This window comes from Mya arenaria, chromosome 7 (assembly GCF_026914265.1).
Source record: "Mya arenaria isolate MELC-2E11 chromosome 7, ASM2691426v1".
NCBI lineage: Eukaryota > Metazoa > Mollusca > Bivalvia > Myida > Myidae > Mya > Mya arenaria.
In genome coordinates this window covers 16,367,782-16,381,679 of record NC_069128.1, presented here as the reverse complement: position 1 = coordinate 16,381,679, position 13,898 = coordinate 16,367,782, and the positions used below count along the sequence as shown (strand labels likewise).

The 13,898-nt window shown below is 36.6% G+C and overlaps 1 protein-coding gene across 1 annotated transcript in view; it reads left to right on the top strand.

Annotated features, from left to right (window-relative positions):
• Positions 1-2,375: 2,375 nt before the first annotated feature.
• Positions 2,376-13,898, top strand: part of LOC128240738 (electrogenic sodium bicarbonate cotransporter 1-like) — a 66,716-nt gene continuing 55,193 nt past the window's right edge. The window contains exons 1-2 of the mRNA XM_052957550.1: positions 2,376-2,521; positions 3,373-3,399. The gene's annotated coding sequence lies outside the window, so the exon portion shown is untranslated. The remainder of the gene's footprint in view (positions 2,522-3,372; positions 3,400-13,898) is intronic.

Sequence of the window (13,898 nt, the reverse complement as noted above, 5' to 3'; positions counted from 1 at the left end):
CACTTTAAAATTGACCTATTGTTATAAATAAATGTAAGCCTTACCACAGCGAAATGGTCAATGGAAAATAGTGCTGACTGGGTGTTACCGACGCGAAACGGTCAATGGAAAATGGTGCTGACTGGGCGCTATCGCCACGAAACAGTCAGTGCTTACTCGGGGTTACCACCGCGAAACGGTCAGTGGAAAATGGTGCTTATTGGGGGTTACCACCGCGAAACGGTCAGTCAAAAAAGGTGCTTAATTAGGGCTACCGCCACGAAACGGTCAGTGGAAAAAGGTGCTGACTGGGGGGTTCCACCGCGGAACGGACAGTGGAAAAAAGGTGCTCAGTGGGGGCTACCGCCGCAAAACGGTCAGTGGAAAAAAGGTGCTGAGTGGGGGTTACCTCCGCGGAACGGACAGTGGAAAAAGGTGCTCACTGGGGGCTACCGCTGCAAAACGGTCAGTGGAAAAAAGGTGCTGAGTGGGGGTTACCTCCGCGGAACGGTCAGTGGAAAAAGGTTCTGACTCAGGTTACCGCCACGGAACGGTCAATGTAAAAAGGTGCTGACTGGGGGTTACCGCCGCGAAACGGTCAGTGCAAAAAGGTGTTGACTGGGGGTTACCGCCGCGAAACGGTCAATGTAAAAAGGTGTTGACTGGGGGTTACCGCCGCGAAACGGTCAATGTAAAAAGGTGTTGACTGGGGGTTACCGCCGCGAAACGGTCAATGTAAAAAGGTGTTGACTGGGGGTTACCGCCGCGAAACGGTCAGTGGAAAAAGGTGCCGACTGGAGGTTAATAATACACTACGGGTACAAACCAAGTAGCTATACTATTAACAAAGACACAGGGTTCAGGTAAAACAGACACTGAAAAAGAGACACATAACGTACAATAAACAGACAACACAGACAAAGCACATACGCACTAAACTATATGTAACAATGCGCCCGGGTTCACTGCGAAAAAGGAGCTCACTGTGATAAACTAGTTTGACGATACAAAATCGCACACTTGTCCCAACATGTGTTAATAATTAGTTTTTTATTTTTTGTCTTGGAAAAGCAATTTTTTGCGTTAACATCTGCAAACAAATGATAAAAGACGGCTGACAAAAGATCAGATCGCAGATTTTCATAATTCCATTCGGAAAAATGTTTTATGGCTAACTAACGGTTTAAGAAAAATGCATAAAACATCGATTTTGGAACTTGAATATAAAAATCTGCGATCTTATGTTTTGTCTTATGTAACTGGTTTCCATGGATTTTCGCAAAAAATGGCTCGTTCCAAGACAAACAATAAAAAAAGTTGTCAAAACGTTCAATCTGTGAGAGTGCAGCTTTAAGAACTTATATATACAGCCAGAGAAACATCTAACTCCTATAAGGTACGATACATACATACAAAGACCGCTATCCGACATAAGTTCCCCGGAGTAATAGTTGGAACATATTAGGAAGAGTCTTAATGATTAATAAGAGCGGAGCTGAAAATCTTAAAATCTTATTCAATAAGATTTTACTTAATATTTTCCAAATGTCCTAAAGCAGGCGGGGAACCAAAACATAACGTAATGTCTATTAAGTTGTAGAACCACAAGTCCTAACAATTAGGCGTGGCACTTATTGCAGGCTGATATGCGATTTCATTTATACGGGATATATAAGTCGTATTAACAGGTTACTAAGTCGACGTAACGAGATTCATTTGCCGTTTAAACAAGATACGTAAGTCGTTTTTACCATTTAACGTTTCAACGCGTACGTCGTAATTTGGCGAGGACAAAATAACATGTTTTTCACTTTTATGCCACCATACAATAACTTATCTAAAATCTAAATCGGCTGACATCATTTTTTGAAAAGCATAATGCTTTTTCTTTAACATTTATTACTTATCACAAAACTTATAAACCGAGTTAACGTGACTTCTTAGAAACAAATTTTGAGCGCACGAAAAAATAAATTTCTTTAATCCTCATTTCAGGAGCTTTTATTGTTTATTTGGAACGAGAAATAGTTTCATTCATGCTCCAATAAATCGTGCTAATCAAAATTCTGAAATTAAAAAAAAATACCTAACTAGCGCGAGGTCAATGCCACGTTAAACTGACGTTAACGCGCACGTAGAAAGATCCAAAATTGCCAGTAACGTATAACCATTTTTACACAGCTGACAGGGCTATTAAGTATTGCCTCTTTTAATTTGACAACGTTCTGGTGTCCTTAAACCGTGCATGCCGTGAAAGAATGATTTGTCTAATGTAAAACTAACGTAAGAAAAAAGGTCTCCACGTTTACACGTTGGGTGGAACTCGCGATGCGAATCCTGTGTAAGGTCAAGGTCACTCCGATACTATAAAATGAAATCACGTGATTTTCCGTTTACTATCGCTATGTCGATGTACCGAACGTAACGTTGAAACGTAATTTGAAATTCAAAGAGAAGGGTGATCGCAAATAGTTACAATTACAGCTCGTGATTTTATCAGGATATTTTTAAAAGGTAGATACAGCTTCACAGTTTATTTGAGGTGAGATATTTTTTACGTTTCTTCTTATTATTATTCTTTAAGCAAACGTTAGTGACGTTAACGCTTCAAACTTGCGTGCGTCACCTTTCAAACGTTCACGTTTGCGTCGATATCTTTAATGATATAGAAATGTTTTAAAACATATTTGAAATACTGCAAATCATTATATCATTACTGCAAAAAAATAACAGGAAGCATATACTGTATTTTTCATGACAAATAATTGCTAAATGTTTCACACTTAATGCGTTTAACGTGTTCGTAAATGTTTTAGTTCAATTGCAAAGGGGTGAATAACGCATGCCAGAGTCCTGATTGTTTTTATAGCCTGTATAGTGGACATCGACATTGTTTTGTATCACGAAAACTCTGTTCGGCAAGTCACAGAACATGTACAAACATTGTTTGAATATTCCCTACATTTGTTGCTGCAGAAAAATCACTTCACCCTTGTTTTCGTTGAAGAGCCTTACATGACATTTCTGTCATTTTTATACGGGAATAGATACAAGTTACTGGCATTGGTCGGATTAAAATGGAAAAACAATCATTAAAGAAAAACAATCGTAAAAGTTCAAATGATTCAATCTTTGATATGTTTATTTGTGTCAATGTATGTGATATAAATAAGTGATATTAATGCAATTGAAATTTGCTTAAATGAACGTGATCTGCAAAAACAGAAAATTAAAAACCGTGTCAACTGGTGAAATATAAAACGTTTAAGGACGCATGTTAAAACTATCTTGGATATAAAATACTTTGATTAAAATATTATTTATTTATTTAATACGTTTATTTGTAAGTGAATTTTATCCATATTTTGAAAGCGGCGTACATTTCAATTTCAGCTTTGGATAGTCGTTATTACTTGACAGGTATGTTTATCTTTTGCTTTATTCATTGCCCACATAGCTAGCAAAATTATAAATGCAGTTGCTTAATGGTATGCAAATGGATGACAATACAATAGTGTACAGCAGCGAACTCAAACCCCATCAGTTCAACATTATTGAAAGGCTGAGAGCTGCACCCTCACAGATTTACCATTTTTACAACTTTTTTATTTGTTGTCTTGGAAAGATCTTTTTTGCGTAAATATCTGCAAACCAATGATATAAGACTGCTGACAAAAGATCAGATCGCATATTTTCATATTTCCGTTCGATACTTAATGTTTTATGGCTTAAACCGTTACTAAAGGTTTAAGAAAAATGCATAAAACATCAATTTTCGAACTTAAATTAAAAAAATGCTGCGATCATTTTTTGTCAGCAGTCTTATATAACTGGTTCCCATGGATTTTCGCAAAAATTGGCTAGTTTCAAAACAAAAAATAAAAAAGTTGTCAAAACGTTCAATCTGTGAGAGTGCAGCTTTAAAACATGTTACAAGTATTTGTAATAAATCCCGTTGAACTGGGTTTGGTAATTAATGGTAATTTGAGACAATTAGACGTCGTAAACTCATTCTCATTCCATATGAATAATGCATTGCGGACAAGCGTTAAATTACTTTACCGAAATGAATATGAAAACTATAAATGAAAAATATGACTTTTTAAAACCACTTTCGGCCAGAACTAACCACCAAAAAGATGCGTGTAAATGTTTGGATTAGAACAGCTATCTGTCCAGAATGACAGTTTCATGTGACAATACGTAAAGACCTCCAGTGTTTTAATATTCAAATACTATCTATTTCCAGATTTTTTTTCGATAAAGAAAGAAATTGCCTGCACAATATCTCATTAATATCATATCGTGACGTTCTCTTCGTTTTATTAAGCTGTGTAACGTCGTAAAGCGATTGTTGGGAATCTGATTTTAATGAGATCGTTGACAGCATTGCTATTATGTCAATATGATCAAACAAGAATATCTCTTGATTATAGTTTTGAACTTCATAAGATACCAATCAAGCGAATCCAAATTGGGTTGATCTCTTATTCTACATAGCTTCTAAATTACCTTTTTAAATCACATTCGTGCTTTAATTTGTCCCAAATCTACACTTGTTACACCCGTTAAAACTGTTCTTTCACAGCGAAAAAACCGATACCGATATATTTTGTTTTCCCATGTTTGATAGTGATTCCTTTGATTTCAACTTTAGTGCAGTAACTCCCGTATCGGATAATACCAAGTAGGCGGAGTAAAACCGTTTAGGAACTAGCCATCGGATATTTACTAATACCCTACGCTATTTATAGAACGTTGTCCATGGCAACATCTTATTGACAACATTGTGCAAGACAGTTACGTCACCGACTACCTACGTAATTATCTCCATACACATTCGCACTGAGACCTCGTGTATAATTCCGGCAACTCGGGCTGTTGATACCGTAACTATTACTTTTATTGCAGAAAGATATTTAGTAACATTTTTCTTGGTGTTTGCGCAGAGCTTCTTAAAAAATAAAAAAAATAAAACACATGATATTTGAAACATTTAGTGCGGTAAATTCGATGACCAAAAAATAAATTTGTTGCGGACTTAGATAAAATATCACCTACGATACATTTTGCACGAACAAGTAACGACGGTGCCGTTAAATGTGTTCAATGTCACAACTAAAAAGTGTTAGTGTGCTTATATCAATTACTAAAATGTATGCTGCTGTTTACCGTATTTATTACGTTTATGGAATGGTATAAAACATAAATTAAATAATGCTTTCGTACCGTAACTTGACAATATCATTAATTTAAAATGCAAAACGTTTTGTTTGTGTATGCAAAGAAGCTAGAATCTAAATTTAATGTTATAAGAAGGTCATTTAATAATATCTTCTAACTAAAATGGAAAACAGGGAATGTCATGGGCATTTAATATATTTTTGGTATGTAAAGATAAATAAAATTAGCATATTATGGAGTAATTGTCAAGAAACAAGACAAGACCTTTATTACGTGATGCAGACCTCCACACACAATAAAAATTTGAATCTGACAAAAACAACAACAATACCACTTTTGTTAAACGAACAATAATCACACCACTTACATATAAACATATTATGATGATTTATTGAAATCATGTATAATCATTTCAATATATATATATATATATATATATATAACTTGACGCATTTGCTGGGGCGTAGCCAGCCCTCTATTCATGTGGATTCATAATTGTGGTAGGGGGTTCGGGGGCATGCCCCCCCCCCCCCGGAAACTTTGAAAACAATTGTGGAATCTCGTGCATTGTGGGCATTCTGTGTTACGTTATTTAGTACTTGAAAATGGACAATATGTACCAACAAATAAACCCTTAACTCTGCAGAATTTTGTAAGGATAATGTGGATTCAGCCGCGTACTCGCGTATAGGCAGCTACGCACCTGATATGTAGTATATAATAAATGAAGATTGATTAAATTCATTAAATATGATAAGCCATGACTTCAAGTATACATTACCGTCTTCTAAATGCAGTGTACAAGTAAACAACAATACAAGTTATGCATTATATTCACATTTCCAGACGCCAGTAACACATACAACTTATTAAATTCTTGTTAGAACTGTACAGTAGTTGATGGGTATAAATGATACACGCAAATTATCATACACCCGTCAAGAGAAGAGGAAATGGTTCTCGACTTTTACTTCGTTTTTCGCACATATTTTGCAGTCTTTACTGTTCAAAAAAGAAAACGAGGGCAAAACGCTCTTCCAATCATTGACTGGTTATATTTTATTCATAAGTTTTTAATTTCTATGTAGATATACGAACAACCAGTCTGTAAATAATGTAATCGGTTGCATAGCGCAGTTTATCCGTTTTCTTGCCGCGTTTCTTCTCTTGTTTTGTATGTTACACTGGATTTTGGTTAAGCTTCAATGTATTCCATCGATAGACATTGGTCAAGGCAAAATTAGCAAAATATGATATATACGAGATAACATAAGCATATGGTTAACTTAGTCAGTGGGATGTCTTGATAAAAGTGGACTTGACCAGTAGAACATTTATTTTGTTGCCCATTCACTTATTTCAGGCATGTTTGTAACAGTCTTTGACACTTGAGTGCTCCATTTTTGTGCCTAATTGATTAAGTGACTAAATAAAGGTTAATACTTATGTGAAAAACTACAGAAACAAGCTCAGTAAGCCAAACGTTTAAACTTAAAACCCCATTAATGGCACAGGCTCAACGCTAAGGACATAGAACACAAAAACAAAACGTCATAAACAAGAAACATGGAAAGCAAGATTGTATTCATGTGTCACGTGTGAACAGTTTTCACAGCAACCGGAAGTTGTGAACCATTTAGACGACAAAAAGTGTAGTTTTACCTCGTTTTCCTAGACTCAGGTGTACCAGGTATACGAACATGCTCTAAGGGCAACGCAAGATCGTTTATTGGCATCGTGAATGAATTGCTATTTCATTTTTTTCTGTAATTCTTTCTGATTCAAATTTTTAAAGTGTTTAATGCTGCAATATATGCCTATATCCTTAACATAGCTTTAAGCAAATGGTGACAAATATCGACAGCTTAAAATTATTATTAAAGCTGCACTCTTACAGATTTACTGTTTTTACAACCTTTTTATATTTTTTGTCTTGAAATGGGCAAATATTTGCGTACATATCTGCATACCAGTAATAAAAGACTGCTGACAAAAGATCAGATCGTAGAGTTTCATATTTCCGTTCGAAAATTAATGTTTCATGGCTAAAAGCGTTACTAACGGTTTAAAAGAGATAAATAAAACAACGTCAATTTTTTAACCAAAATATAAAAATCGCGATTTTTTTTGTCAGCAGTCTTATATGACTGGTTTATATGTATTTTCGCATAAATTGGCTCGTTCAATTAAGGAATGAATTGCGGAGTTGATGTCATTATCGGGGTATGAACGCAATTGGGTTGGTCAATGTGTGTGGAGTCCGAAGGACTCCACGCGTACTTTGACCAACCCAATTGCGTTCATATCCCCGATAATGACATCAACCCCGCAATTCATTCCTTATATTTACACCAATAGTTCATTATTTCATTCAAGAATTGTTAAAAAAATACTTCATTTCATTTAAGAAAACCTTTCAGTAACCCGTTCTTACCCATTCGGTAAATAGAACGACCCGACTATAACAGGAAACATTTATTTCAAATGACGTCACAATAACGCGGGAAAAGATCAACCACTTGAAATCACTTTAAAACGTAAAATTGAAACACTTCTGGTACCAATATATTTAAAATATAATAAACTAACACTTTTAAAAATGTTGAGCTATATTTTACGGGACATGCAGACACAATACAACCAATAACAAGATCAATAGCTTTCATGTATATTGTTATGCAATGAATTACGATCCGAACATATCCGAAGATGTTGCGTTCATCGATTGATGAACGCAATTGCCGAAAGGCAGTTCATTTAAGGAATGGAAGTTGAGGTGTAAATATAGACAAATAATTTGTCGTCAAAAACGTTCAATCTGCGAGAGTGCAGCTTTAAGACCAAAATGAGTAAATAAAAAAATATATTGACGCATGCGGTCATGACACGTAACTTGTTAATGACGTGTTTCATCCTAATGTTAGCTATTGTTGCAATATCAACACCATGCCCTTGCGAATAGCGTGTTGAATATTATCAACATGATCCTTATAGGAAAACACGTGTAAAACACGAATATTATGTCTGCTCATAACAGGATTACATGAATAACTATCATGAAAACGCAAGCGTCAAATATCAACTTCAACCCCATACTTGTTACGTAGTTGAAATAATTTCCTCGTATGAACACGGTGTTATTAGAAACAAAACAACGTGTATCATGGGAATTTTTCAGTTGAATTTACGACCGTTTAAGAGAGGCTTAACGTTGAAGTCGAAGTCCTCTGTTGTTTATTGATTGTGGGACGGTAACGCATATCGTCATTAAAATGCAATAGGAACCATGGGACAAACACATCATCTTAAATGGAATACCACTTTAAGCTGGTTCTATAGGACGTTGTCAGCGCAGCTGTGTGAAGTTAGCTAAACATACGACATTGGACATTCAAAATCGAATGTTGTGCTGGCACGACATTGGACATTGGACATTCAAAATCGAATGTTGTGCTGGCATGACATTGGACATTGGACATTCAAAAGTAAAAGTCGTGCTAGCACGACATTGGACATTCAAAATCGAATGTTGTGCTGGCACGACATTGGACATTCAAAAGTGAAAGTCGTGCTAGCACGACATTGGACATTGGACATTCAAAATCGAATGTTGTGCTGGCACGACATTGGACATTGGACATTCAAAAGTGAAAGTCGTGCTAGCACGACATTGGACATTCAAAATCGAATGTTGTGCTGGCACGACATTCGACATTTAAAATCGAATGTTGTGCTGGCACGACATTGGACATTCAAAAGTGAAAGTCGTGCTAGCAAGACATTGGACATTGGACATTCAAAATCGAATGTTGTGCTGGCACGACATTGGACATTGGACATTCAAAAGTGAAAGTCGTGCTAGCACGACATTGGACGTTGGACATTCAAAATCGAATGTTGTGCTGGCACGACATTGGACATTGGACATTCAAAAGTGAAAGTCGTGCTAGCACGACATTGGACATTGGACATTCAAAATCGAATGTTGTGCTGGCACGACATTGGACATTGGACATTCATAACCGAATGTTGTGCTGGCACGACATTGGACATTGGACATTCAAAAGTGAAAGTCGTGCTAGCACGACATTGGACATTGGACATTCAAAATCGAATGTTGTGCGGGCACGACATTGGACATTGGACATTCAAAAGTGAAAGTCGTGCTAGCACGACATTGGACATTGGACCTTAATAACGGTTTGAAATCATCCGCGGGACACTCATTCATTCTCTGAGGTTTACTTAGATCTGTTCACAAAATGGCCGATTCCTTTTTAATATCAGTTTTTTTGATTGGTCACCAAAAGTATGCATACCTTGTATAAGTTATTTTTTAAACAAAAGTCTTTGATGATTATAAAAGTAATAAAATGTGAAATGAAAGAGCTAGTTAAAGCGCTATTGTTTCTGCGGATTATATTGAGCAATAAAAATATAACACCTTTACTGAACATATTCCGGTTTACAGCAGGGTGTCCACCTTTGATGGATTAAAAATATCCAAATTGAAATAAGGCGTATGTTGTATATCAACAATTAAAGCAATAAACACAATTTATGAGTAAAAGAATACGCAATCGATTGCAAAATTGCGTCTCACCAAACAATAATTCATATTGAGGTTATACAATTACAATTGTAAAGGATCATTATTTAGTGATATATCTACTGCCTTTATGTATACAATGACTATATGTACAATTTAGATTTCAATTTATTGGGGCTAACATCTGCAACATTTTATAAATGTCGCACTCAATAAATGTTCAAATATAAAACAAGCAGTTCAATTCGACTACAATACTGACCACATATTATTCAGCTAATGGACGCGTGAACTGCTCAAATCTATCTTAAAGGACCATTCGAAGTCTCTGTCTATCATGGGTCCAAAATTTATATTTATTACCAAGACAACTAGCCAGCACGACATATTATTTTGAATGCCCAATGTCGTGCTATTTCGATTTTGAATGTCCAATGTCCAATGTCGTGCCAGCACAACATTCGATTTTGAATGTCCAATGTCGTGCTAGCACGACTTTCACTTTAGAATGTCCAATGTCCAATGTCGTGCTAGCACAACATTCGATTTTGAATGTCCAATGTCCAATGTCGTGCTAGCACGACTTTCACTTTTGAATGTCCAATGTCCAATGTCGTGCCAGCACAACATTCGATTTTGAATGTCCAATGTCCAATGTCGTGCTAGCATGACTTTCACTTTTGAATGTCCAATGTCCAATGTCATGCCAGCACAACATTCGATTTTGAATGTCCAATGTCCAATGTCGTGCTAGCACGACTTTCACTTTTGAATGTCCAATGTCCAATGTCGTGCCAGCACAACATTCGATTTTGAATGTCCAATGTCCAATGTCGTGCCAGCACAACATTCGATTTTGAATGTCCAATGTCCAATGTCGTGCTAGCACGACTTTCACTTTTGAATGTCCAATGTCGTGCTAGCACGACTTTCGCTTTTGAATGTCCAATGTCCAATGTCGTGCCAGCACAACATTCGATTTTGAATGTCCAATGTCCAATGTCGTGCTAGCACGACTTTCGATTTTGAATGTCCAATGTCCAATGTCGTGCCAGCACAACATTCGATTTTGAATGTCCAATGTCCAATGTCGTGCTAGCACGACTTTCACTTTTGAATGTCCAATGTCCAATGTCGTGCTAGCACGACTTTCACTTTTGAATGTCCAATGTCCAATGTCGTATGTTTAGCTAACTTCACACAGCTTGTCAGCGCTCACTTACAAACGTTATCCATTGCTGTTCAAATAAATTTGTAGTTTAACATTATATATTTTACAACGATTGTGAAGAAAGCTATGATAGCTTATACTAAGTCACTCTTGTTGGCACGATGTTGCGTGAGAGTGTGGTCTTGTGTTGTAGGGGAAACCGGCTTGGTGACCACTAACCAAACTCACATGCGCCCAGGCCGGGAATCGAACCCGGCTCGCCTTGGTGAGAAGCAAGTGCGCTAACCACTGCGCTAACCGGACAACCAAAGCAATGTTCAGTTTTTGAATGTGTTAACATGCATTTATTTGTCTGCGATTAAGGTTCCGTTTTTTAATAAGTTAACATGCTGTGCTATCATGCATGTACTTGTCTACGATTAGGATTCCGTTTTTGAATGTACTATCATGCATGTACTTGTCTACGATTAAAGTTCCGTTTTTGAATGAGCTTTCATGCATTTACATGTTTACGATGAATGTTCTCTTTTTGAATGTGCTATCATGCATGTACTTGTCTATGATTAAACTTCCGTTTTTGAATTTGCTATCATGCATGTACCTGTCTACGATTAAACTTCCGTTTTTGAATGAGCTTTCATGCATGTACTTGTCTATGATTAAACTTCCGTTTTTGAATGTGCTATCATGCATGTACTTGTCTACGATTAAAGTTCCGTTTTTGAATGAGCTTTCATGCATGTACTTGTCTACGATGAATGTTCTCTTTATGAATGTGCTATGATGCGTGTACTTGTTTATGATTAAACTTCCGTTTTTGAATTTGCTATCATGCATTTACCTGTCTACGATCAATGTTCCGTTTTTGAATGTGTTATCATGCTTTTTCTTGTCTGTGTTCCCTTTTTGTGCGGCCATCTGGACTTTGTACCTTGTGACTTGCCTTGGAACTACTTTAATTCTATGCGTTTTACGCGTTTAATTTTCATCGTGAATTATGCTGAGGCTAGTCCTTTGAACCATGACAATAAGATGCTTTAATTAATGACACTTAATGTCACTAGCATTCAAAGCAGGTATTTGTTTAATTAATCAATTAAACATTTTTGTCTTTAAATGCTATAAGTCAAGTGCATTTCAGTGTAAAAATTATTCATCGTAACAAGGACAAATTGATTCTAATCATTAACTTACAAGAAACTTGGAATTTAAATGACAATAATAATGAAGTAATTAAAAGGGTAAAAACTCATTTTAACATTTGGACGAACTCTTGTGACGTAAAACCAGACCTTTAAAATTAAAGAGACACTATGATCTTAAGTAAAAACGTAATAGATTGTTTCATAACTGTAAAGAATTATATGTTGTACGCTTACATAGTTTACTACTTGACCTTCAGCTGTAAAGCATAATTGGTGTACAATATAAAAAAAACGCTGCTACGATGACGCGGCAGACCAATTGTAAACTGAATGAAAAGATATGTTTTGAAAAATATAATGATATTGTTTTTTTGAATTTCGAAAAATATTTGTATACACAGTTTGCAAGTATAAGGAAGTACGTATATGATTCAGATGATGGATTATTATGGCGATGTTAGATTGAGCAGATTGAGTAGTTTTTCGTTTGATTAACAAATTCTTTGTAAAGCAAAAATCCTTGCTTAATGATATATGTCATTTGATAATGCTCGTATGATGCTCTTGCCAGACAAATTGGCCCCTTACCAAATCGGCCACTTGTCGAAGTGTGTCAGTTCGGCCCCTTACCAAATCGGCCCATTGTTGAAGTGTGTCAGTTCGGCCCCTTACCAAATCGGCCCCTTGTTGAAACGTGTCAGTTCAGCCCCTTACCAAATCGGCCACTTGTGCAAGTGTGTCAGTTCGGCCCCTTACCAAATCGGCCCCTTGCTGATGTGTGTCAGTTCGGCCCCTTACCAAATCGGCCCCTTGTTGAAACGTGTCAGATCAGCCCCTTACCAAATCGGCCCCTTGTTAAAGTGTGTCAGTTCGGCCCCTTACCAAATCGGCCCCTTATAAATACGTATGTCATTTCGACCCCTTCCCAAATTGGCCCCATTCTTTAGACGTTTCGGTCCCTGATTACGAAAACCTTTCGGCCTTTTTTATATCACATGAATAAATATGTATTTTGTTAAAACTGTTGGAAATAGATATAGATAAATAAAAGACTTCAAAGAAAATTTGTCTTTGATGCAGCCTTTGCAAAATAAGGGGTTATCATGTTTCTGTTGAAAATCAGTAAGGGCCGAAAAAGGGCCAAATTGTTTCAAGGGCGGATTCGGAAGTGGGCCGAATTTGGTAGTGGGCCGATTTGGTAAGAGGCTGATTTGTTTCACTACATTTTCGATTTGTCCATGAAATGTGTAAATATAAAAATGAAATGCATTTGTAAATATGAATGATCCTGAGGTTTGTCACAATTACCGCGACCATAAACTGAATGTCAATGTCATGCATAACACGAATACTCCAATGTTAAACTTTAATTGCATTTCAAGATGCCATAAAGATTTCAATCATATTTGACAGGACAGATTAATGCTTATTAGTAAGTAACCAACATTTAAATGGCACACTAATAATAAAGTTATTATTTAATAAGTGACACTCGTACTAAAAATCAATACATACACATGTCTATATATAACAGACATATTGTTTGAGTGATAAACCATTAACTTCTTACTAAATAATGCATTTATGGAAAATGTTAATTACTGATGACACCCTGACGGTTAATGTCTGCGTACCATGCACTGTCAAATGTAGACAGGATCCTCTGTGCCGTCTGTTGAAGGTCAACACTTACGGAAGTCTACCCAAGATCTCGAACCCCAAAAGACTAATTTCCAGCTGCGTGGGCGCTGCTCTGTGCGCCGGGGCATTATTCTGGTGGAGAATAATGCGGTCAAGGTCCATATTCGGTCGTTTCTTACGAATCGCGTGCACGAGATCTCTCCGCAGTACCTTGGAGTAATATTCAGCA